Source organism: Helianthus annuus, chromosome 9 (assembly GCF_002127325.2).
Source record: "Helianthus annuus cultivar XRQ/B chromosome 9, HanXRQr2.0-SUNRISE, whole genome shotgun sequence".
Classification (NCBI taxonomy): domain Eukaryota; kingdom Viridiplantae; phylum Streptophyta; class Magnoliopsida; order Asterales; family Asteraceae; genus Helianthus; species Helianthus annuus.
The window spans coordinates 177,197,610-177,217,711 of record NC_035441.2 but is presented as its reverse complement, the minus strand read 5'-3'; the positions used below and the strand labels follow the sequence as shown (position 1 = coordinate 177,217,711).

Below are 20,102 nucleotides of genomic sequence, written 5' to 3'. Positions count from 1 at the left end.
ATCAAGTTACGATTTAAGTTGAACAAGTAAAAGGAAAAAAAAAAAAGCAAGTCAAATGGCATTAGATCTTGGTTTATGAATTTAACGAGTTAACATTATCCACGCGTTGCTACGGGATATTGGTTATGAAAGTCTTTAGTATGCTAATTATCATTATTTAGCTAATAAATTGGATCTTTAAGAGTATAAAATTTCGTTGGCGGTTCAAAAAAAAAAAATACTTTGTAAAAATTGATTGAATGATGATGATGATGATTGAATGATTATTGTTATGTACCGAACATTTTATTTAATAATTATAATTTAACAATAATATATATTTAATAAATAAATTCGTAAATACCTGTAAGTTAGCCGGTATCGTTTCCGTTAATTATGGCATTGATATTCTTTTGACGCTCGTTGTACAACGAAAGAGAAAATCCTTGAAACAAAGTCATAAAATGCACACTAGAATAGTGAAAAAATTAAAATTTAAAAACTGTAAAATAAAGCTAAATGCTAATGGTTCGGATGTCATTATTGTACCACAAACATAACATAACAAATCAAAGCGATATCACTCAAAAACTTTCAGTGTAATGCACTAAACCGTTTCATGGTAGTATACCCTAATGTTAATATTTTATAAGAGTGATTCGTGCGAAAGAATATAATGATACTAAAATAAATAAATTTAACTATTAGATATACTTATGTTAAATTATGGCTAACTGAAGATGAAGAAACACTTATCTCTATTTTTTTCTATTCACTCTTAAAACCTGTTCTTGTTTCAAGGTTTCTTTTTTATTTTTTTATTTTGTTAATGATAACAAAATTACTCCCATTTCTCATTATTCACAACTCCCTTGATCCGTTGATGGTTCAGACTTCACAACACTACAAAAAACCATGGCGGTAAACTCTTCATCTCCATCAAATTCACAGTTTTATTGTTCTTGTTTTCTCTTCTCTTCTTCTTCTTCTTCACATTTACGGTTACAAAAGTCTCAATCATTGGAACCGACAATTGTAGCCGTAAACGAATGAACCACGGCCAGATCCGCCGCTCAAAGACATGTTCAGAACAGCCAGCACGGTCTACGGCAGGTGACCGACGGTGGTAAAAAGTCGTGTCGTCAATGTATGCTTATGCCTTAGAGGTTCATATTATTATTAAACATTTATATAAAATGAACACTAATGATTATGTTCTTCACTTTCGTAACTGTATGCAACAAAGAGATAAGAAGCCAGAAAGAAGGATCAACTCTTTTTCATTGCATGAAAACAAACATTCAAACATTCCTAACTTGTAGACAATAAATACTAGTATACTACCAAAACAACTTGACTCACAAACTTACTAACTTAACCAACCATGTTCTAACCCACTGCATGCGTAAATTTGCATGGCAAGTTTCGCCAATTTTGAACACTGACTTCCTAAATTCCTAAAATAACAAAAAGAAAATAGCAGATAATCCTAATATTGTTACATAAGTAACCGATCCACATCTTCTTGCCATCTTCTTTGTCACTTTTGTAACTGATCTGATCCGCAACCATATTCTGCTTCAAATCCTCCATCTATTCAAACAACCTGTCAGACGTTTTGGAATACGATTACCCATCATTTATAAACAATCAAACATTTCTATTCTTTTCAGAATTTCCATCACGTCATTCGCCGCCATCGTAGTTCTACAACATCGCACAACCACTGTGTATGCTACCGAATCCACGTCGTTGTTCCAATCAGAAAGAGATAACGATAAACATTGTAACTACACATAATTTGATCCCCCGAATCGAAACTGTTAAACTAATTGCAATTCAAGAAGGAAAATAATGACAATTATGGAAAAGCCATGTCATTGAATCAATTGAACAACATTTAAACAGAACCATTGATGTTGAACGTGACTGATGAATTGTTGGTTGCTATTAACAAATGGCGCTTGAAGCAGAAGAACGGGATATGGAGATCTTAATAGGTTTGTCGATAAGGAAACTTCTTGGATCTCCTTGCCCAAGAAATCATCAAAAAGTTTTTTTTTTTCATCGAAACTTCTTGATCTCTATAACCATTTCCAACAACTCAGTGTTGGACGATCTTCAAGAAATTGAAACGAAACTCTAGATCAAAAGAATGAATTGTACCACTTGAATTTGCACCGTGTGGATGTTGATCATCAGAACGGAGACAGCACGATGACAGAAAAAACGGTTCCGTGTGTGAATTTAATAGGGTATATTATTTGAATTTGAAGTGGCAAATTGGAACGGTTATCGGTGGGAATGTAATTTCAAGCGGCAGTTTGAAACGGTTCGGTGTGAATACAGTGTTTTTGTATCGGCATATTGAAACGGTACAGTAGGAATTACGAACGGCTGTTGACTTCTACGGACCGTTGTGTAGGTATAGAATATAATTCCTAGCGAAGAGGTGCGTTAGAAGTGGTGCGAATGGGGTGAAAATTAATTGATGGTTGTTTGAAGGGTGAGAGTTAATTGATTGGTGACTCTTAGTTGCTTTCTGTATAGATATATAATAAGTTGCACACTCAATAGATGAGAAAAAAGGACATCGGAACCACTGAACTATCTCCTACTATTTAGTTAATTAGGCTGCTGTTCGATTTCTATTAGAGGGGTTTTTTCTCATAATTACTGGGTTTACTCCTTAATTGGTGTATAGACAATATGCCGTGATACGATGATACTCCAGCGGTCCGTCAGTGATCCAAATTTGCCGGTAAAAAAATTAGTTATATAAAATGTAAAAACCGCATTTTAAGTATTCAATATTGGTCAATAGCTTGCATTTGAAAATTATTAGGGTTCATTTCCAATAATTTAACTTAGGAAAATTGGTTTTTAATAAACCAACATTTGTCCCGTTGGTAAATAATAATCTTACCTACGTAATTGGTATACAATAATCCTACCTATCAACATGTTGGTACTCAAAGAACTTCCATTAATTTTTTTAACTGGAGTTAGTTTTTAAGTTTTATTTATTACACAAACAGTCCATGTAGTTGTAACTTAATAGTTTTAACTATTTTAAAACTAGTAAATTACAGTCCCTTGAGGTTTTTTTGTTTTATAAAATAGTAAAACTAGTAAATTACAACTACAGGGACTTTTTGTGTAATAAATTAAACTTAAAAATTAACTTCAGTTAAAAAAAATTAACGGAAGTTTATTGAGTACCAACATGTTGATAGGTAGGATTATTGTATACCAATTACGTAGGTAAGATTATTATTTACCAACGGGACAAAGGTTGGTTTATTAAAAACCAATTTTCCTTTAACTTAAAGTATAATTATTAGTTTTTGGCAAATTGGATTTAAATAATCCCAACTCACTGTTATTTGCCAATAATAATCCCAACTCATTTAATCACCAATAATAATCCGAACTATTCACTTTTGTTTGTAAAATACTCCCAGTTAAAAAAACACTAACTAGGTTAAAAATTTGTTGATGCGGCTTGTCACGTCACCTGCCACATCAGTTGCCACGTCATCAAAAAATGCCACATCAACTGCCACATCAGCTGCCACGTCATCAAAAATGCCACATCAACTGCCACGTCATATGACACATCAACTAAAAGGGCCACATCAGATGCCACATCAGCAAATTTTTAATCTAGTTAGTGTTTTTTTAACTGGGAGTATTTTAAAAACAAAAGTGAATAGTTCGGATTATTATTGGTAATTAAATGAGTTGGGATTATTATTGGTGATTAAATAAGTTGGGATTATTATTGACCAATAACAGTGAGTTGGGATTATTTAAATCCAATTTGCCTTAGTTTTTAATAGACGCCGTAAAAGGTTCCAAAAACCATGTTTAAAAAGACAAAACCATCATTATCCATTAGTTAACGATTTATTAGACCATGCGTAGTGGTTTAGTGAATAATGCCCCTATCCTTGGGCGTTTTCCATCATGTGACAGTCCAGTTAGCAAGGGGGTATTATTGGGCGTTTTTACAAAAAGGGCGTAGTGGGATAATGCCCAATAATAATCCGTCAATCATTACACAATTATTAAATTTTTTAATAAAAACTAATTAAATTTCATTTAAATAAAAAACATTACATTCTTAAAAAAAATTCAAAAGTTAAATAGAAAACATTACATATCTAAACCACAAGGACCAAAATTCAAAAGTTCAAAAGTTAAATTTAAAACCATATCTAAACCACAGGGACCAAAGTTGTCAAAACTAAAAACTTTTAAAACCTTTTCTGCATTTCATCTTCTTCTTCGTTTTTTATACAGACTTTTCCGGCAACAATTCCGGCTAACCACAAAACCCATTCCAACTCGAATTTGTCCCATTACGGCAAAAATTCCAGCTATCTCCATCTCTATCTCTTTAAATCCACATGGTCTTATCTGATTGGCCAAAAATTTGCCATTTTAGCGTGATTCAAAGCACGCTGGTAGGGTTTTTTTTTTTTTTTTTTTTTTTTTTTTTTTTTTTTTGCGAAAAACGCTGGATCACGCCGAAGGGAGTGGGGGGAGGGCGTTTTCAGGCGTGATTGGCCGGGGGGGGGGGGGAGGGGGAACGCCCAGGATCTTGCCCACTACGCATGGTTTTAGTGAGAAAAACCATCTTCTTAAAGATCCAAAAAGACATCAAAACTGAAATAATAGAGTAAATTACTTCTTGAATCATCTTTGTGTTTTAGTCTTTTAATCACTTGAGTTTAAAATAAAAAAGTTTAGCGTCTTGAGTCCGTAGCCATCTATTTTATAACTTTTTGAGTCCAATTTTGTTTATTTTATAATGGTTTGAGTCCAATTTTGTTAAAAAAAAATTGGACTCAAAAGGTTAAAATTTGGATTCAAAAGGACTCAAATGGTTATAAAAAAAACGTCTAGAGACTCAGGACGTTAAACATTTTGATTTTGGTCTCAAATAATTAAAACCACTAAAACGTAAGAACTCAAAAAATAATTTACTCGAAATAATATATAGATAGTTCCCTACATATAATACATACAAAATGAAGTTTATTATAATCACGAGTAAATCTTAACCATTTAAACACAGTTTAATGATCTGAAAGTATAAAATTATTAGGTTTGAAAAATTGCCCCAATAATAATATGGAACTATTCTTGGATGGACTTTTGATTTGTATACACAATCAACGAATCCAGAAACGAATGTTTTTTAGCAAACGGAGAGGATGGAGATCATAATGTCATCAAATAATTTGTATGTATATTTTTCCATCCATGATATATGTTTCCCCATCATTCATCAAATTTCACATGGCATGTTTATATTTTATTTTATTATATTATATTCATATATTAAATTACAGTTGACAAAAAAGTATTAAGAATAAGAATTTTCCGGATCATAAAAAGATCAAGGTGAAAAACTTGTGTCTCATATAGTTCTTAGAATTCTGATTGAAATATCATCTAAATTATACGTTTATATTTATTAAAAAATACATCAAAAAATAAAAAAAATATAATTCATTTTATAACTTGATACAAGTATTGTTATTAGAAGTGGTCGGGCGACGAATCTGGTTTTTTTCTCAGTCAAGTCGATTAAAGCTTTGAAGGAGCAAGACATGGGAGATGATACATCGGGAATGTTTCAAGTGGAGTAAGTAGTTTCCTCTAAAGTGTAACATCATGGCTTGGAGGGATAACGTGGACAAACTGGCCACTCGTGTTAACCTGAAGAAGAGGAATGTTAACATTCCATCGGATCTTTGTATGTTTTGTGAAGAGCACAAGGAATTTGCGGAGCATCTTTTCACGGTGTGTATATTCGCCCTAGGTTTGGATGAGCTTTAGTTCTTGGTATCACATCCCTCCTCTTTTTGTCTCTACGGTCAAAGATCTTATGGAAGCTAATGAATATCTTATGGAAGCTAATGAATACTTACAAATGGGAAAGAAAGCGAAGATTATTCACGGTCTCACTTTAATTTCAATATGGTGCATATGGAAAGGAATGAATGAGTCAATTTTTTAAAATAAAACATGCAGCCCACAAGATATTATAGGAGAGTGAAATCTAGAAGTTTTGTTTGGTTGAAAAACAGGTATCGTTTAGATCTCTTAGGCTGGAGGGTGTGGTTGGAGCCCCCTAGGGGCTTTATCAGTCTACCTAAGCGCCACGTAGGAGCCACGTCACCCTGAGGGCTTTATCACGCCCCCCTTTAATTTGCATAGTGTGGGATGGAGCCCCCTTTACACTATAGCGCCCCCTTTAACCTATCTCAGCCACCTTTTCTTCCCCTTATAGCGCCCTTCTCTCCCGTTAACATGTTGATGACACCACCCCCCCCCCCCCTAAAGATGGCGGTGTGGTTGTATAGCGCCTAGGGGCGCTATAGATGGTGATGTGGCGAGGGTGGCGCCCCCACACCCTCCAGCCTTAGATGGGAGGAACGGTGTAAATCTCCCGTGTATATGTCGTAATTTGTTGGCATTTTACCCATTTGGATCGGGGGCATGTGTATGTTGGTCCTTTGCTCGTTTGAGTAGGAGATGTGTTTTTAACAAAGTTTAATTTAGAAAAAGAAGTAGATACTTTTATATAACTTTCGCAAATTATGATTATTAAAAGGAGTTTTAAGACTTATGGACTATGGTAGTGTAGGTCGTGGAAACGCGTTTGTTGCTTATTAACCATTCGAGAAAGAAATAAAAGCTTTGATGCAAACGATTGAAATTGCAAAATATGAGTACGTCTTGCATATCACATGGTTGTTACCAGCTTCACGACGAGGATGGGGTTGTTGTAGATGGGTACATGTAGGGAAGGAGAGAGTGATTCGTTTGTTGGAGAAAAACCATATCGAGGGACCTTCCTTAGTGTGTATACATTTTTAAGTTTGGTAAAACTTTTACACTCGCAAAACTTAATATATTTTTAAAATGCTAGTCATAAAGAATAAACTAAATTCATAACTTCTAAACAAATAATCTAATTCATAAAAAAACGTATAATGTAAGAGGATTCACATCCTCCAAAAACTCTCTGCATCTCATTTATTATTTTTTTATCCTTCTTATACACATATACTTATTTTTATTATTTTTTCTTGATTTCATACACTCACAACATTTTATTTAGGGATGAATAGTGATATATCAAATATAGAGTTTGAATTTACTATCCATGATATTATAGTCTAGTGACTTTTTAGGGGTAAAATAAGGCTTAGAGACCATTAGGTGTTCAATTCCTAGGGGTTTTTCTGAGATTTATTGGGTTTCCCCCTTAATTGGTGTATATATATTATTATCAAGTGGAGATGGATATGATCGGGCGGTTATGCCGGTGGCATGATAATACTCCAGTGATCCGTTATTGGGTTTCCTCCGGAATTGGTGTATATGCATTAGTGCCTAGTGGAGATGAATATGATTGGGTGATTCCACTAGTGGCACGATAATACTCCAGTAGTCCGTTAGTAATCCAAAGTTGCCGTTAAAAAGAAGAGTTTGAATTTACTCTCTGTTATATATTTTTAAGATAAAAAGTAAAATAGAGAACCTGATGTAATTATTAAATAAATGAAATCTCTATTTTTTTCTCTAGAACTTTAAGATAGAGAGTGAAATCAAGATGCGAATGCTCTAATGCATTTAAAAGTAAAAAACAAATAGAAAAAAGTTGCATATAGATTTAAAATTAATTGGAGTATTTGCAGTTATTTTAATGGGTGGAGATATAATAGGAAGATTATTTGGCTAGGAAGGATAGGAAGTGATCTTGACCATCTATTATGTTAATCAAGGGCTAAGATTAAATCAGGGAAATTGAAAGGAAGAAAAGAGACGCGTGAGTTTGTTCAAGGGCATTCTAGTCAATCAAAGCCAATAGTTTCTCTCTCCTCCAATTCCCCCCCCCCATTTTTTAAACGTTAATAACTCTTTCATACGACATTATTTTTTTATAAAAATTGCACCAAAAAAACGAGCGTTTTTTTATCTTTAAAACGAGTATACTATTGCTATATTTTAAAAAAAAAATTTAAAACCCAGTTGCGTAAAACGCAATAGAAAAACCACCAGTTACGTAAAACGCAATGAAAAAAAAAACCTAAAAAATGACATTTTTCTAAAACGCAATGCACCAAAAACACAAAGAAATCACTTATTTGTAAAACGCAATGGACAGAAAACACACAGAAATGTCTTATTTGTAAAACGCAATGGCCAGAAAACACATAAAAATGTGTTTTACCTAAAACGCAATCCACAAAAAACACAAAGAAATGTCTTATTTGTAAAACGCAATGGCCAGAAAACACTTAAAATGTTTGTTTTCTAAAACGCAATTGACTGAAAACACATAAAAAGTGTTTTACCTAAAACGCAATGCACCAAAAACACAAAGAATGTCTTATATGTAAAACGCAATGGCCAGAAAACACTTAAAAATGACTCATTCTAAAACGCAATGGACTGAAAACACCTAAAAATGTGTTTTACCTAAAACGCAATGACTAAAAAAACTTAAAAATGTGTTTTTTTTCTAAAACGCAATAGCCAGAAACCACATAAAACTCTCTTATTTCTAAAACGCAATGGACACATAAAACTGTCTGTCACTGTGAACTGTCTGAATTGTCTACGAATTACTGTCTTCGAAATGAGCCAATTTCTGGAAAATTAATTTTTCTGATGCGTTTTTAGTACAGCAATTTAATCGAATTGAGCCAGGGGCTCTGCCCCTTGGACCCCGCCAGGGGCTGCCGCCCCTGGGACCCCGCCAGGGGCTGCCGCCCCCGGACCCCCGCAAAGATCGTAAAACGCAATGACTGAATCAAAAACCCAGATCATGAAAATGAAATTTAAGAATTTCTTACATGGATCGAAGCCGATTTCTTCATCAATTGACGAAATTTGAATGATAGAAACACTTATCAACGCTCGAATCGAGTGATTATCTCCAAAATCACCGGAAAAAACGAGATTTTTTTTTATGAAATTAAACTGGGTTTTCTTCAAAAAAAAGCTGAAGAACACGTTGATCGGGTTTTGAATCATTGATTGGTGATGAAAATCGTACTATAATGTAGTGATTATTGAGATAGAAAGTGAAGAAATAGTTGAAGATGGTGGGTTTTGAAAATGGTGGGTTTTGAAAAAGGAAGAAGAATGAGTTGGATTGACTAAAATACCCTTTCTCTTTATTTTAAAATTTGCCACATGTCATAATCCTATGGCTTCCTATCCTTCTTAGCGAAAATTAACTTCCTATTTGATATTTTCCCTAATTTTGAATGTTATAGTAATCTAAGACAAAACTAGAGAATAAGGAATCAGTAGTTAGGTGTTGGTACCTTGTGAGATTAAATATATAAATGTAATATTTAATCTTGTAGCCTATATAATCATTTATATTATATTAGATCAAAATATATTTATTAACCTATTAATAATTAGTTGGTAATTGTTGATGGACCATATTACCCTTATTAACTAATTGGGTTTCCTCTTGGGTGTATAAATAAGGGGCTTATTAGAGAGTTAAAGGGTTACACACATTACACAATCACAACCCTCATAACATCAAAGAATTCGGCTCTCTCCCCATAACCGATTCTCACCCTAGTTTCGGTTTCATCACCATCATAACTTACACCCTAAGGAGGAACCAGATCATCCTAACAATCATGACTAACTCGATGGCTGCATCCCTGACTGGATTCTCTGCTGGGTTATCTGCTGTAACAGGTATTATTCATGTTTTCCATTATGTTTAAACAGAACTGATCCAACATGTGGTATCAGAGCATATGTTGATTAATCAGTTCTGGTTTTGTATCCATTATTCTGGGATCAAAAATCTGGAAAACTGTTTTTTTGAAAGTTCATAAAAAATCAAAATTGTTTTCGAGTTCTGATGAGCCGAAATCCCTGTGTTCGGAAAATATGTTTGATAATTTGACTCGAAACCATAAGTGGGATAATAATATCCGAAATCTGTTAACTAAAATCATAAAATTTAGATTTCGGATCCCAGATTATGTTCTTATTTTTGTTAGGGTTCATCATAATGTTCTAAGAAAACTCGAAAATTCCCTAAGATTTGGAATATAATTTAGATTAGTGGGTGTTTTTCCTGTTTTTGATCTTTATTTTATCTATTAAAATTTTGAAAACTGTTAAAAGATAATCAGTTATTATTACGAAATCTTTTGATAAGTTTAGATCAGCATTAAAACAGGAAACATTATCCCACAATCCCTTAAATTTCGAGTCTTTAGTTATTATCACAAAACAGCTGTTAACGAGGTTGCTACTCGCAACCATGAGGTTGCTACTCGCAACCATGAGGTTGCTACTCGCAACCATGAGGTTGCTACTCGAGACCATGAGGTTGCGACTCGCAACCATAACGTGATTGATCGAAACCATAAGGTTGCGACTCGCAACCATAACGTGATTAGTCGAGACTAAGGTTGCGACTCGAAACCATAACAGCACAACTCGATCCGCGCTAACAGGTGGTTTGCTATTAAATACTTGGTTTTGTTAATACTTAATTCATTAATCAGAATCAGAATACAAAACCAAAATAGCTTAACTTGGATGAGCTTCTGATGTATTAATTCTGGCCAAAGCTGATTTAATACATCTATTTATTGTTCAAGTATTATAAAAGGCTATGTTAAGTATGCATTACAAACGTGAAATGTCTTAATTCTGGCCAAAGCTGATTTAATTCATTTATGTTTAGCATGCTTGACAAGTGCATAACTAACGTGATTATCTCATTTCTGGCCAAAGCTGATTTGTCATGATTGCTTTGCACACATACTTAAATGATTACACTTCTGGCCAAAGCTGATTTGTCTTCGTTTAAGTAGAATTTTACTAAGTCTATTATTTTGATGTTAGTAATGGACATTATCACAGCTTCATAATTATAATGGTCATTATTTATGCCTGCCTTAGTGTAACAAGCCCATTAGATCACATTAGGATTTCTTCTTTTGTATCATAACTTGCTCATCTTATTTCCACTACCAGCACCCAATTGCGGGATTCCACCTTTGACTGGTGATAATTTTGCTGAATGGAAGGATGCCCTCATGCTTACTCTAGGATTGCTAGACTTTGATTATGCTCTAAGAGAGAATAAGCCAGCGGACCTTACCGCTACAAGTACTGTTGCTGAGCAGATAGTCCATGATAAATGGACTAGGTGTAACCGCATGTCTCTCATGTTCATGAAGCAATCCATTCATAACTCAATCAGGGGGGCCATTCCTGATTCTGAAAATGCTAAAACCTATCTGGCTTCTGTGGAGGATCAATTCAAGGGAACATCAAAAGCACACGCTAGCACTCTTATCCTCAAGCTGGTGACAACTAAGTATGATGGGAGGAGCGGCATTCGCGAACACATCATGATGATGCATGATATGGCCAATAAGCTGAAGGGCCTAGAGATGGAAATCAGTGATGGTTTTCTCGTTCACTTCATCATCACTTCGCTTCCTTCGTCCTATGAAGCTTTCAAGATCAATTACAACACTCAGAAGGACAAATGGACGATGAGTGAGCTGATCGCTATGTGCGTGCAGGAGGAAGAGCGTATGAAGATGGATCGCACCACTGATGTTGCTAACTTCACCACTTCCAGCTCAAAGAAGAGGAAGAACTCTTATCAAAGAAAGGATGCTTCTAAGGTTCAAAAGCCAAATCCAAATCCTAATACAAGTGCACCTTCCAGCTCTAAGAACTCCTTAGGCAAACCCTATTGCAAGTTCTGTAAGAAAACAGGACATAAGCAAAAGGAATGCCCTGACTTTAAGGAGTGGCTGGCTAAGAAAGGTAACGATTTTTTCATGATACTTGAGTCCTTTAATTTAAATGTTCCTGCTAATTCTTGGTGGTTTGATTCTGGTTCTATGGTTCATGTAACAAATTCACTTCAGGGATTCCTTACAATCCGGAAGCTGGGAAGAAACCAAAGAACACTTAAAGTTGGGGATGATCGGGAATTAGAAGTGAAGGCCATAGGAACATTACAATTATTTTTGAAAACTGGTTTATGTATTAAACTTTATGATACCTTATATGTTCCTGAGGTAACTCGGAACCTTGTATCAGGACCAAAGTTAGACATGGACGGTTTTGTCGTTTCTCATGGTCATCGCAAACTCTCTATTCTCTATGATTCCGTTGTTTATGGTACTGGCATTCTGGATGGTGGTCTCTATAGATTAGAACTAGATGATAATTTTTCCAAATCTTTGTTGTCATATAATATTAATGAATCACTCACAAAGATGGAAAAGAAACAAATTCGAGACTTAGAGACTTCATCTATGTTGTGGCATCAACGTTTAGGCCACATCTCAAGAGAACGATTAAATCGTCTCGTAAAGGATGAAGTCTTACCTCCTCTCGATTTCACTGATTTTGGAACATGTGTCAAATGTCTTAAAGGCAAAATGACATCAGCGAATAAGAAAGGTGCCACTAGGAGCTCTAATTTATTAGAACTCATTCACACTGACATTAGTGGTCCCTATCAAATCGCTGGCATCACAGGACATACTTCATTTATCACTTTCATTGATGATTATTCTCGTTACATGTACTTGTATCTTATAAAGGAAAAGTCTGAATCTCTTACAACTTTTAAAGATTATAAAGCTGAAGTTGAAAAGCAATTAGATCGTCAGATTAAAGTTGTGAGATCAGACAGAGGCGGTGAATATTATGGAAGACATACTGATGTGGGTCAAGCTCCTGGTCCATTTTATGAGTTTTGTAAGGGCCAGGGGATTGTGAACCAATACACCATGCCTGGTACACCTCAGCAGAATGGTGTCGCTGAACGAAGAAATCGTACCCTTATGAACATGGTGCGCAGTATGTTAGCCAACACTAATCTACCATTATTCCTCTGGACTGAAGCATTAAAAGCAGCTGTTCATATACTCAATAGAGTTCCTTCTAAGTCTGTCCCTAAAACTCCTTATGAACTTTGGACAGGAAGGAAACCGAGTCTTAAATATATGAAAGTATGGGGCTGCATTGCTGAAGCAAAATTATATAATCCTTTCCTAAGGAAACTTGACCCTAAAACAGTTACCTGCTTCTTTATCGGGTATCCTGATCATTCAAAGGGTTATCGTTTCTATTGTCCTTCCCATGTCACCCGTATTGTTGAAACCAAGCGTGCTGCGTTCCTGGAGGATTTCAAGGTCAGTGGGAGCAGTACTAACCCTTACGAAGAATTGCAAGAAGTACAAGACGCGGGGGGAAGAGACTCGTCGCTTACCATTACTCCGTTTACTCCTCTTGTACCACATGCAACTGCACCTGAAGCCACTGCACAAACTCCAACTCCACAACCAGAACCCATTATACCTCATAACGAAGGCACATCAAACGCTCAAAACCAAGACAACGCTCAACCCGAAAATCAGCTCAGGAGGTCATCTAGGCAAAAACGGCCTACTAATTGGGATGATTATATTACCTACCTGACTGAAATGGATGCTGGAAAGCTCAATGATCCTATCTCTTATAATGAAGCCATTAGCAGTGATCAGTCTTCTGAATGGAACAAAGCAATGATTGATGAGCTTGAATCCATGAAGAAAAATGACGTTTGGGATTTGGTAGAATTACCCAACGATGTCAAACCTGTAGGTTGTAAATGGGTGTTCAAAACAAAACTAGATCCGAATGGGAACGTTGAACGCTATAAAGCGAGATTGGTTGCAAAGGGCTACACTCAGAAAGAGGGAATTGATTATCAAGAGACGTTTTCACCTGTCTCTCGTAAAGATTCATTAAGGATCGTTATGGCCCTAGTAGCTCATTTTGATTTAGAGCTGCATCAGATGGACGTCAAAACTGCTTTCCTTAACGGAGACTTAGACGAAGATGTTTACATGAAACAACCTGAAGGCTTTAAACCTGAAGGTCAGGAGCATCTAGTCTGTAAGTTGAAGAAATCCATTTATGGGTTAAAACAAGCATCACGTCAATGGTATCTCAAGTTTGATGAAGTCATGAAGAGGCAAGGTTTTATGAAGAATCAAGTGGATCAATGCACCTACCTCAAGATGAGTGGGAGTAATTTTACTATACTTGTCCTTTACGTAGATGACATTCTATTGGCAAGTAATAGTTTAGACATGTTGCATGAGTCGAAGCGGTTACTCTCGCATAACTTCGACATGAAGGATCTCGGAGATGCTTCTTACGTCATTGGCATCGAAATTCACCGAGATAGACACAAAGGGATCTTAGGATTGTCTCAAAAGACTTACATAGATCGTGTCCTTACACGTTACAACATGCAACAGTGCAAACCCTCCGTCGCTCCAGTTGTTAAGGGAGATGTTTTCGGTTCATTCCAGTGTCCGACAACAGAGGTTGAAAAGGAGCAAATGAGCCAGATACCTTACGCGTCAGTAGTCGGGAGCCTGATGTATGCTCAAGTCTGTACTCGCCCAGATATCGCTTATATTGCTGGAATGCTAGGCCGTTATCAGACTAATCCTGGCCTAGATCACTGGAAAGCAGCTAAGAAGGTCCTCAGATATCTGCAAGGGACGAAAGACTATAAACTGACTTATAGAAGAAGTGATCACTTAGAAGTGGTAGGTTATTCTGATTCTGACTTTGCCAAATGCAAAGATGACAAGAAATCCACTTCGGGCTACATCTTTATGTTAGCAGGCGGACCTATCTCATGGAAGAGTCATAAACAACAGTTAACTACAACTTCCACAATGATGGCAGAATACATTGCTGTTTACAACGCAACCTGTCATGGAATGTTGCTTAGAAATCTGATCACTGGACTCAAAATTGTTAATTCCATTTCTAGACCATTGAAGCTTTACTGTGATAACTCAGCTGCCGTTAGATTCTCGAACAGTAACAGTTCGACTGGAGCTGGTTTATATCTCGATACAAAGTACTTGTTCGTACGTGAACGAGTTGAGGAAAATAATCTTTGTATAGAGTATATTAGTACTAAAGATATGCTAGCGGATCCGATGACTAAAGGTCTCCCACCTAAAGTTTTCGAAGAACATGTATCGAATATGGGACTTACTAAAGACCTTGTTTAATGGCATATTGTACTAGCTTATGTTTTAATTAATAAAATTTCCTCAGTTTGATTTTGTATGTCTCTAACATATGTTCTGCCGGTGTAATGACATATAGACAAATATAAATACAAATCAGACGCTAAAGGGCTTATATATATTTTGATCGTAACTATTAGGTTTTAAATTGAGGCTATAGTATGACTAATGGGGGTCCTGAGTCGAATGATGATTCAACGGCTGTATTTCTCTGCTATAGTTCTTGGTTTAAAGCTAAAATGAATGTTAACTCCTGGCCAGGCTTACCTAATACTCATGATAAATGATTACTTGGCTAAGTGGGAGAATGTGAGATTAAATATATAAATGTAATATTTAATCTTGTAGCCTATATAATCATTTATATTATATTAGATCAAAATATATTTATTAACCTATTAATAATTAGTTGGTAATTGTTGATGGACCATATTACCCTTATTAACTAATTGGGTTTCCTCTTGGGTGTATAAATAAGGGGCTTATTAGAGAGTTAAAGGGTTACACACATTACACAATCACAACCCTCATAACATCAAAGAATTCGGCTCTCTCCCCATAACCGATTCTCACCCTAGTTTCGGTTTCATCACCATCATAACTTACACCCTAAGGAGGAACCAGATCATCCTAACAATCATGACTAACTCGATGGCTGCATCCCTGACTGGATTCTCTGCTGGGTTATCTGCTGTAACAGGTATTATTCATGTTTTCCATTATGTTTAAACAGAACTGATCCAACATACCTGGCATATATATTAAATAGAGTTTTCTGTATATCAATTATCAAGTACAATACAATATAAGTTATGGGGTATGGGGTGGGGGTTGGGGCATGGGTTGGAGAGAAATGTCTAAGTCACCACCCCGGGTGGGCTTGGGTTTGGGCGTGGCCCCATTGGCGTGGGGATTCAGCCCGGGCGTTGGGCGGGGCTACCCACATAACATGGTGAAACCTCATTGGCCAAGAGCACTAGCCACGCCACCCAAGCCACGCCCCACCATACCCCTTTGAAATTGGCTTTTGGTCTTGGGTGCCCTATACTCCACGTATCGCACCATGCCCCTAACCCACACCCCAACATACCCCACGGTCTAAAGAGGGGTGATTTTTCCTAAAAACAAATCCCTGTATAAATACGTGAAGGTAAAACATCCATTTTCAGATAGGATTCTGCAAAGAGTGTCATTAATCACAACTTAAAGGTTCAATGGACAAAGAGTGTCATTAATCACAACTTAAAGGTTCAATAGACAATAGACGTCTTAACTATAAAATAAAGGGATTAAAATGGCTTTGAATAAAGAAAGCGAAAGTTAAGAGTATAAAATAAAAACGTCTACTTCATATAGCGATGATTATTAAACTACCAAAAAAATAGGCAAATGACTTCTTCATTCATTGTCGATGAACGGACATACCATCGGTCATTACTCTAACCTAAAAGAAAGAAGGGAAGTGTTTCTCAGACCATGCGTAGTGGGCATGATTCACCCTTGGGCGTTTTGCGTCATGTGGCAGCCTAGTCAGCAATGAGCAATGGGGCATTATTGGGTGTGTTTTAAAATGGGTGTAGTGGAGATGTGGACATTGTGGGGCATTATGTTTGTAATAAAATTAAATAAAAAAAAAACATCAAAAAAAATTTAATTGGTTTTCTAAAAATGGAAATGAATCTGATTGGTCAAACCTTGCCCCCTTATAGCGTTATTTAGAACACGCCTGACCAAAAAAATGGCCAAACACGCCCACGGGGGCGGAGGTGCCCGGCGTTATCCGGCGTTTTCGGGCGAGATCCTGGGCAAAAAACGCCCCACTACGTTCGGTCTCATGCTACTTAGGGGGTGTTTGGCTTAGTTTTTCAAACCTTCTTATGATTTTTTAGAAAAGTTATTAAGTCATAATTGAGTAACTTATTGACTTTTCCCCTCACATACAATCCCAAACCCAAACATCATTTAACTTTTCAAAAAGTCAATTAGTTATAAATTAGTTAAAACTAGAAAAGTAACACGCCGCAATGCGGCGGGGCTAGATTTATATTTCCATCAAGTTAGATACATGAGCTGCAACCAAGAGTTTATGCCTATATGAAGTCAATTTCTTTGCCCGCGGCGCAACACGCGTGGGGCACTTTTCTAGTTCAACACTAAAACCCATTCTCAAAATCTTGTATACTATATTATACGCTATAATTAGCTAACATTTCCTAATTCATTTTTTCAATACGTCAATTCTTGAGGTAGTCTGAACTCGGGTACTTGAGTAGGTTGTTGCCTCTGCTGAGCCATCATCACACTTTGTCGGTACATAATTTCTGCAGCATATGCAACAAATACAAACAAAACTTAAAACATTACCCAAAAAAAAAAGCCCTTGCAACACTCTATCTCGAAGTAAAATAATGTAAAGATCCAAAACAAATTAAGTCAGATCACAGTGGAGAGTTACCTTTGAAACCAGAAATCGATCTAACTACATACACATATATTTGTATAATTAATTAATTATACAACTTAAAAGAACAAAGCTTGGTTGAGTGTGTGGATGTCCTACTGGGTGATCTGCACCTATTTTTTAATCCCCTTGGTTCCATCAGTTTTTTTTAGTTCTAGTAGCTTAAGCTGCAGCTATTGTCTCGCTTTCTATAGAGATAAACAGAGATGGGGTGTTGCCGTGTTGTTACTGGTGGCGGACGTTTGCGATGCCCTCTTTATCTCGGTTTGATTGGATCATAGGGGCGGTGCCTGGCGGACGTTTGCGATGCCCTCTATATCACTAACTCAAGTTTTATAGTGTCTTAATGAACATGATCTCTGCAATTTGCTATCTATTAATTACACATTATAAAGTATCATTTCAGCAAATCACACTTTAAACTATTAAACACTCGCAACACATAACAACTTAACATCACTCAAATCCTCATTCTCAAACACAAAAATGCAGATCCAAACCGCACAATATCAAACAAATACAAATCACCGACACTAAGCAAGCATCAATTCAAACAGATCTAAACAAATAACGCAACATTTTACCAGATCAGAGCACTTGATGAGACCTTCAAGGCGAGAATCATTCTTAATATTAATCCAGTGGAACTGGATGCGACCGACCCAATGAAGCGAGTCCGGTTCGAGAAGATGCTTGATCTTATCATTATACACATCCACAGCTAGCACAGTGTGCAGCGTTTCAGACAACAATTTCCCGCACAAGTGCGAACCATGAATCCTCCGGCGCCGATAATGCATATTGCTAAGGGTTTTACCAGATTTCCGTCCAGATCTACTCTTGTCGTTGATGACGTCATGTATATCTTCGAGTGTGTAAAACTGTAAACCTTTTGGTTGAGTTTTGTTGACCGAATGGATTGGATTCGATGGAATGAAGATGTCTGTATATATGCTAGTGAGGGTGACGGACTGACGGAGATGGATGTAGTGGTGATGTTAAGATCGGGAAGGAACGCCGATGTTGATCAACTGGATGTGAATATCTCTTTTTTAGGGTTTTACAGGTTGAGTGAATGAAGCAGCGGTAGGTAGTGAGGAAACCAATAGACACCATGATGTACAACAACATAAAGCTACGTACAACAATAATAAGCACAAAATATCAATACAGCCTAGAGTACAACACCATATTGCCTAAATATGTTACAAATTAGAGTATATATAAATAAGCACTCCCAAACACCCCCTTAGCAGGTAAACACATGTTTTCATACAAAAACAAATACATTTACTTTTAAAAATATGGATTTTTATAATAATATATAAATATTAATTTGTAAAGCTTCAACAAGAATGGCTTATACTTTACACCATCAAGACAAAGCCCATCTCATAATTTCTCTAATAATTATGCTTTGTATAAAAGATAGAAAAATATAAAAGACAGAAAAATCGTGGAATACAATGAAAAAAAGAAAGAGATAAATGTAGTAAGGGGACTGACAAATTGCTTTTGCCCTTTCTTTCCATGATGACCGTTGGCATTTTCCTTCCATGACCAAATATATACCGAGTAATGAATAAGTTTTAAACGAAATTATAGGATGATTTGAAGGTCGTGTGGGACATTTTTAGATTGAAACAATTTAATGGTTTCGTTGAACTTTTTAATCAGATAAAACTCAGATTTAATATGCAAGAACAAATAATTTATAGAGAAGTTTAGGAACCATCTGAAATCAAAATGCCTCCAAAAATTGAGTTATTTTTCTACCAAAAAATTTAAGTCAAGTTCGGGAAATTTAAAATCCTAATGAATTTTCCGTGAATCACTTTAATTAAAACAACTTTAATTCTAATAAACATTAAAAATTTCTCCAACTCAGACCCAACCAAGGGCTCTGCCCCTTGGACCTGCCAGGGGCTACCGTCTCTTAGACCTTGTTCTTGGGGGCGTTTACCCCTTAGAATCCCCATTCTTCGCCCCTAAGGACCAATAAGGTTTCTGAATACCAAAAATCATAATACACTCATCATTGTGTGCACTTTACACTCTCCTAAGTCCTAACTTGTTTGATACTATTATGATACATTTGGCCATCATGTCAATCCAATTACATTAAAAGAATAAATGCAGAAGTCGCTAGACATTCTCAGATCGGTCGGCCGTGAAGTTGGGAGAACTTGGCCTAGGTGGGTGGTACTCGGGAAGTAATCCGATATGGTAAATTATAAAGAAAATTAACTATCCGGAGATTATATATATATATATATATATATATATATATATATATATATATATATATATATATAGAGAGAGAGAGAGAGAGAGAGAGAAACGGGATCAGGAGAAAACGTCTAAAAGTGTGAAAACGGTAAGAACGGGTTCTGGTCGAACACGTGGCGCGCGATATAATCAGGGTGGAGGGGCTTTCTTATCTTTTTATCTTCTTTTTTCCAATGTGTGTGTCACAATACTGCTTCATTTTTGGCGTCTAAGATTTTTTTTGGCGTGTA

General features: G+C 36.1%; 1 pseudogene; it reads right to left on the bottom strand.

Moving 5' to 3' along the window:
• Positions 1 to 17,119: 17,119 nt before the first annotated feature.
• LOC110879765 lies at positions 17,120 to 18,795 on the bottom strand (annotated as a pseudogene).
• Between the last annotated feature and the right edge of the window lie 1,307 nt (positions 18,796 to 20,102).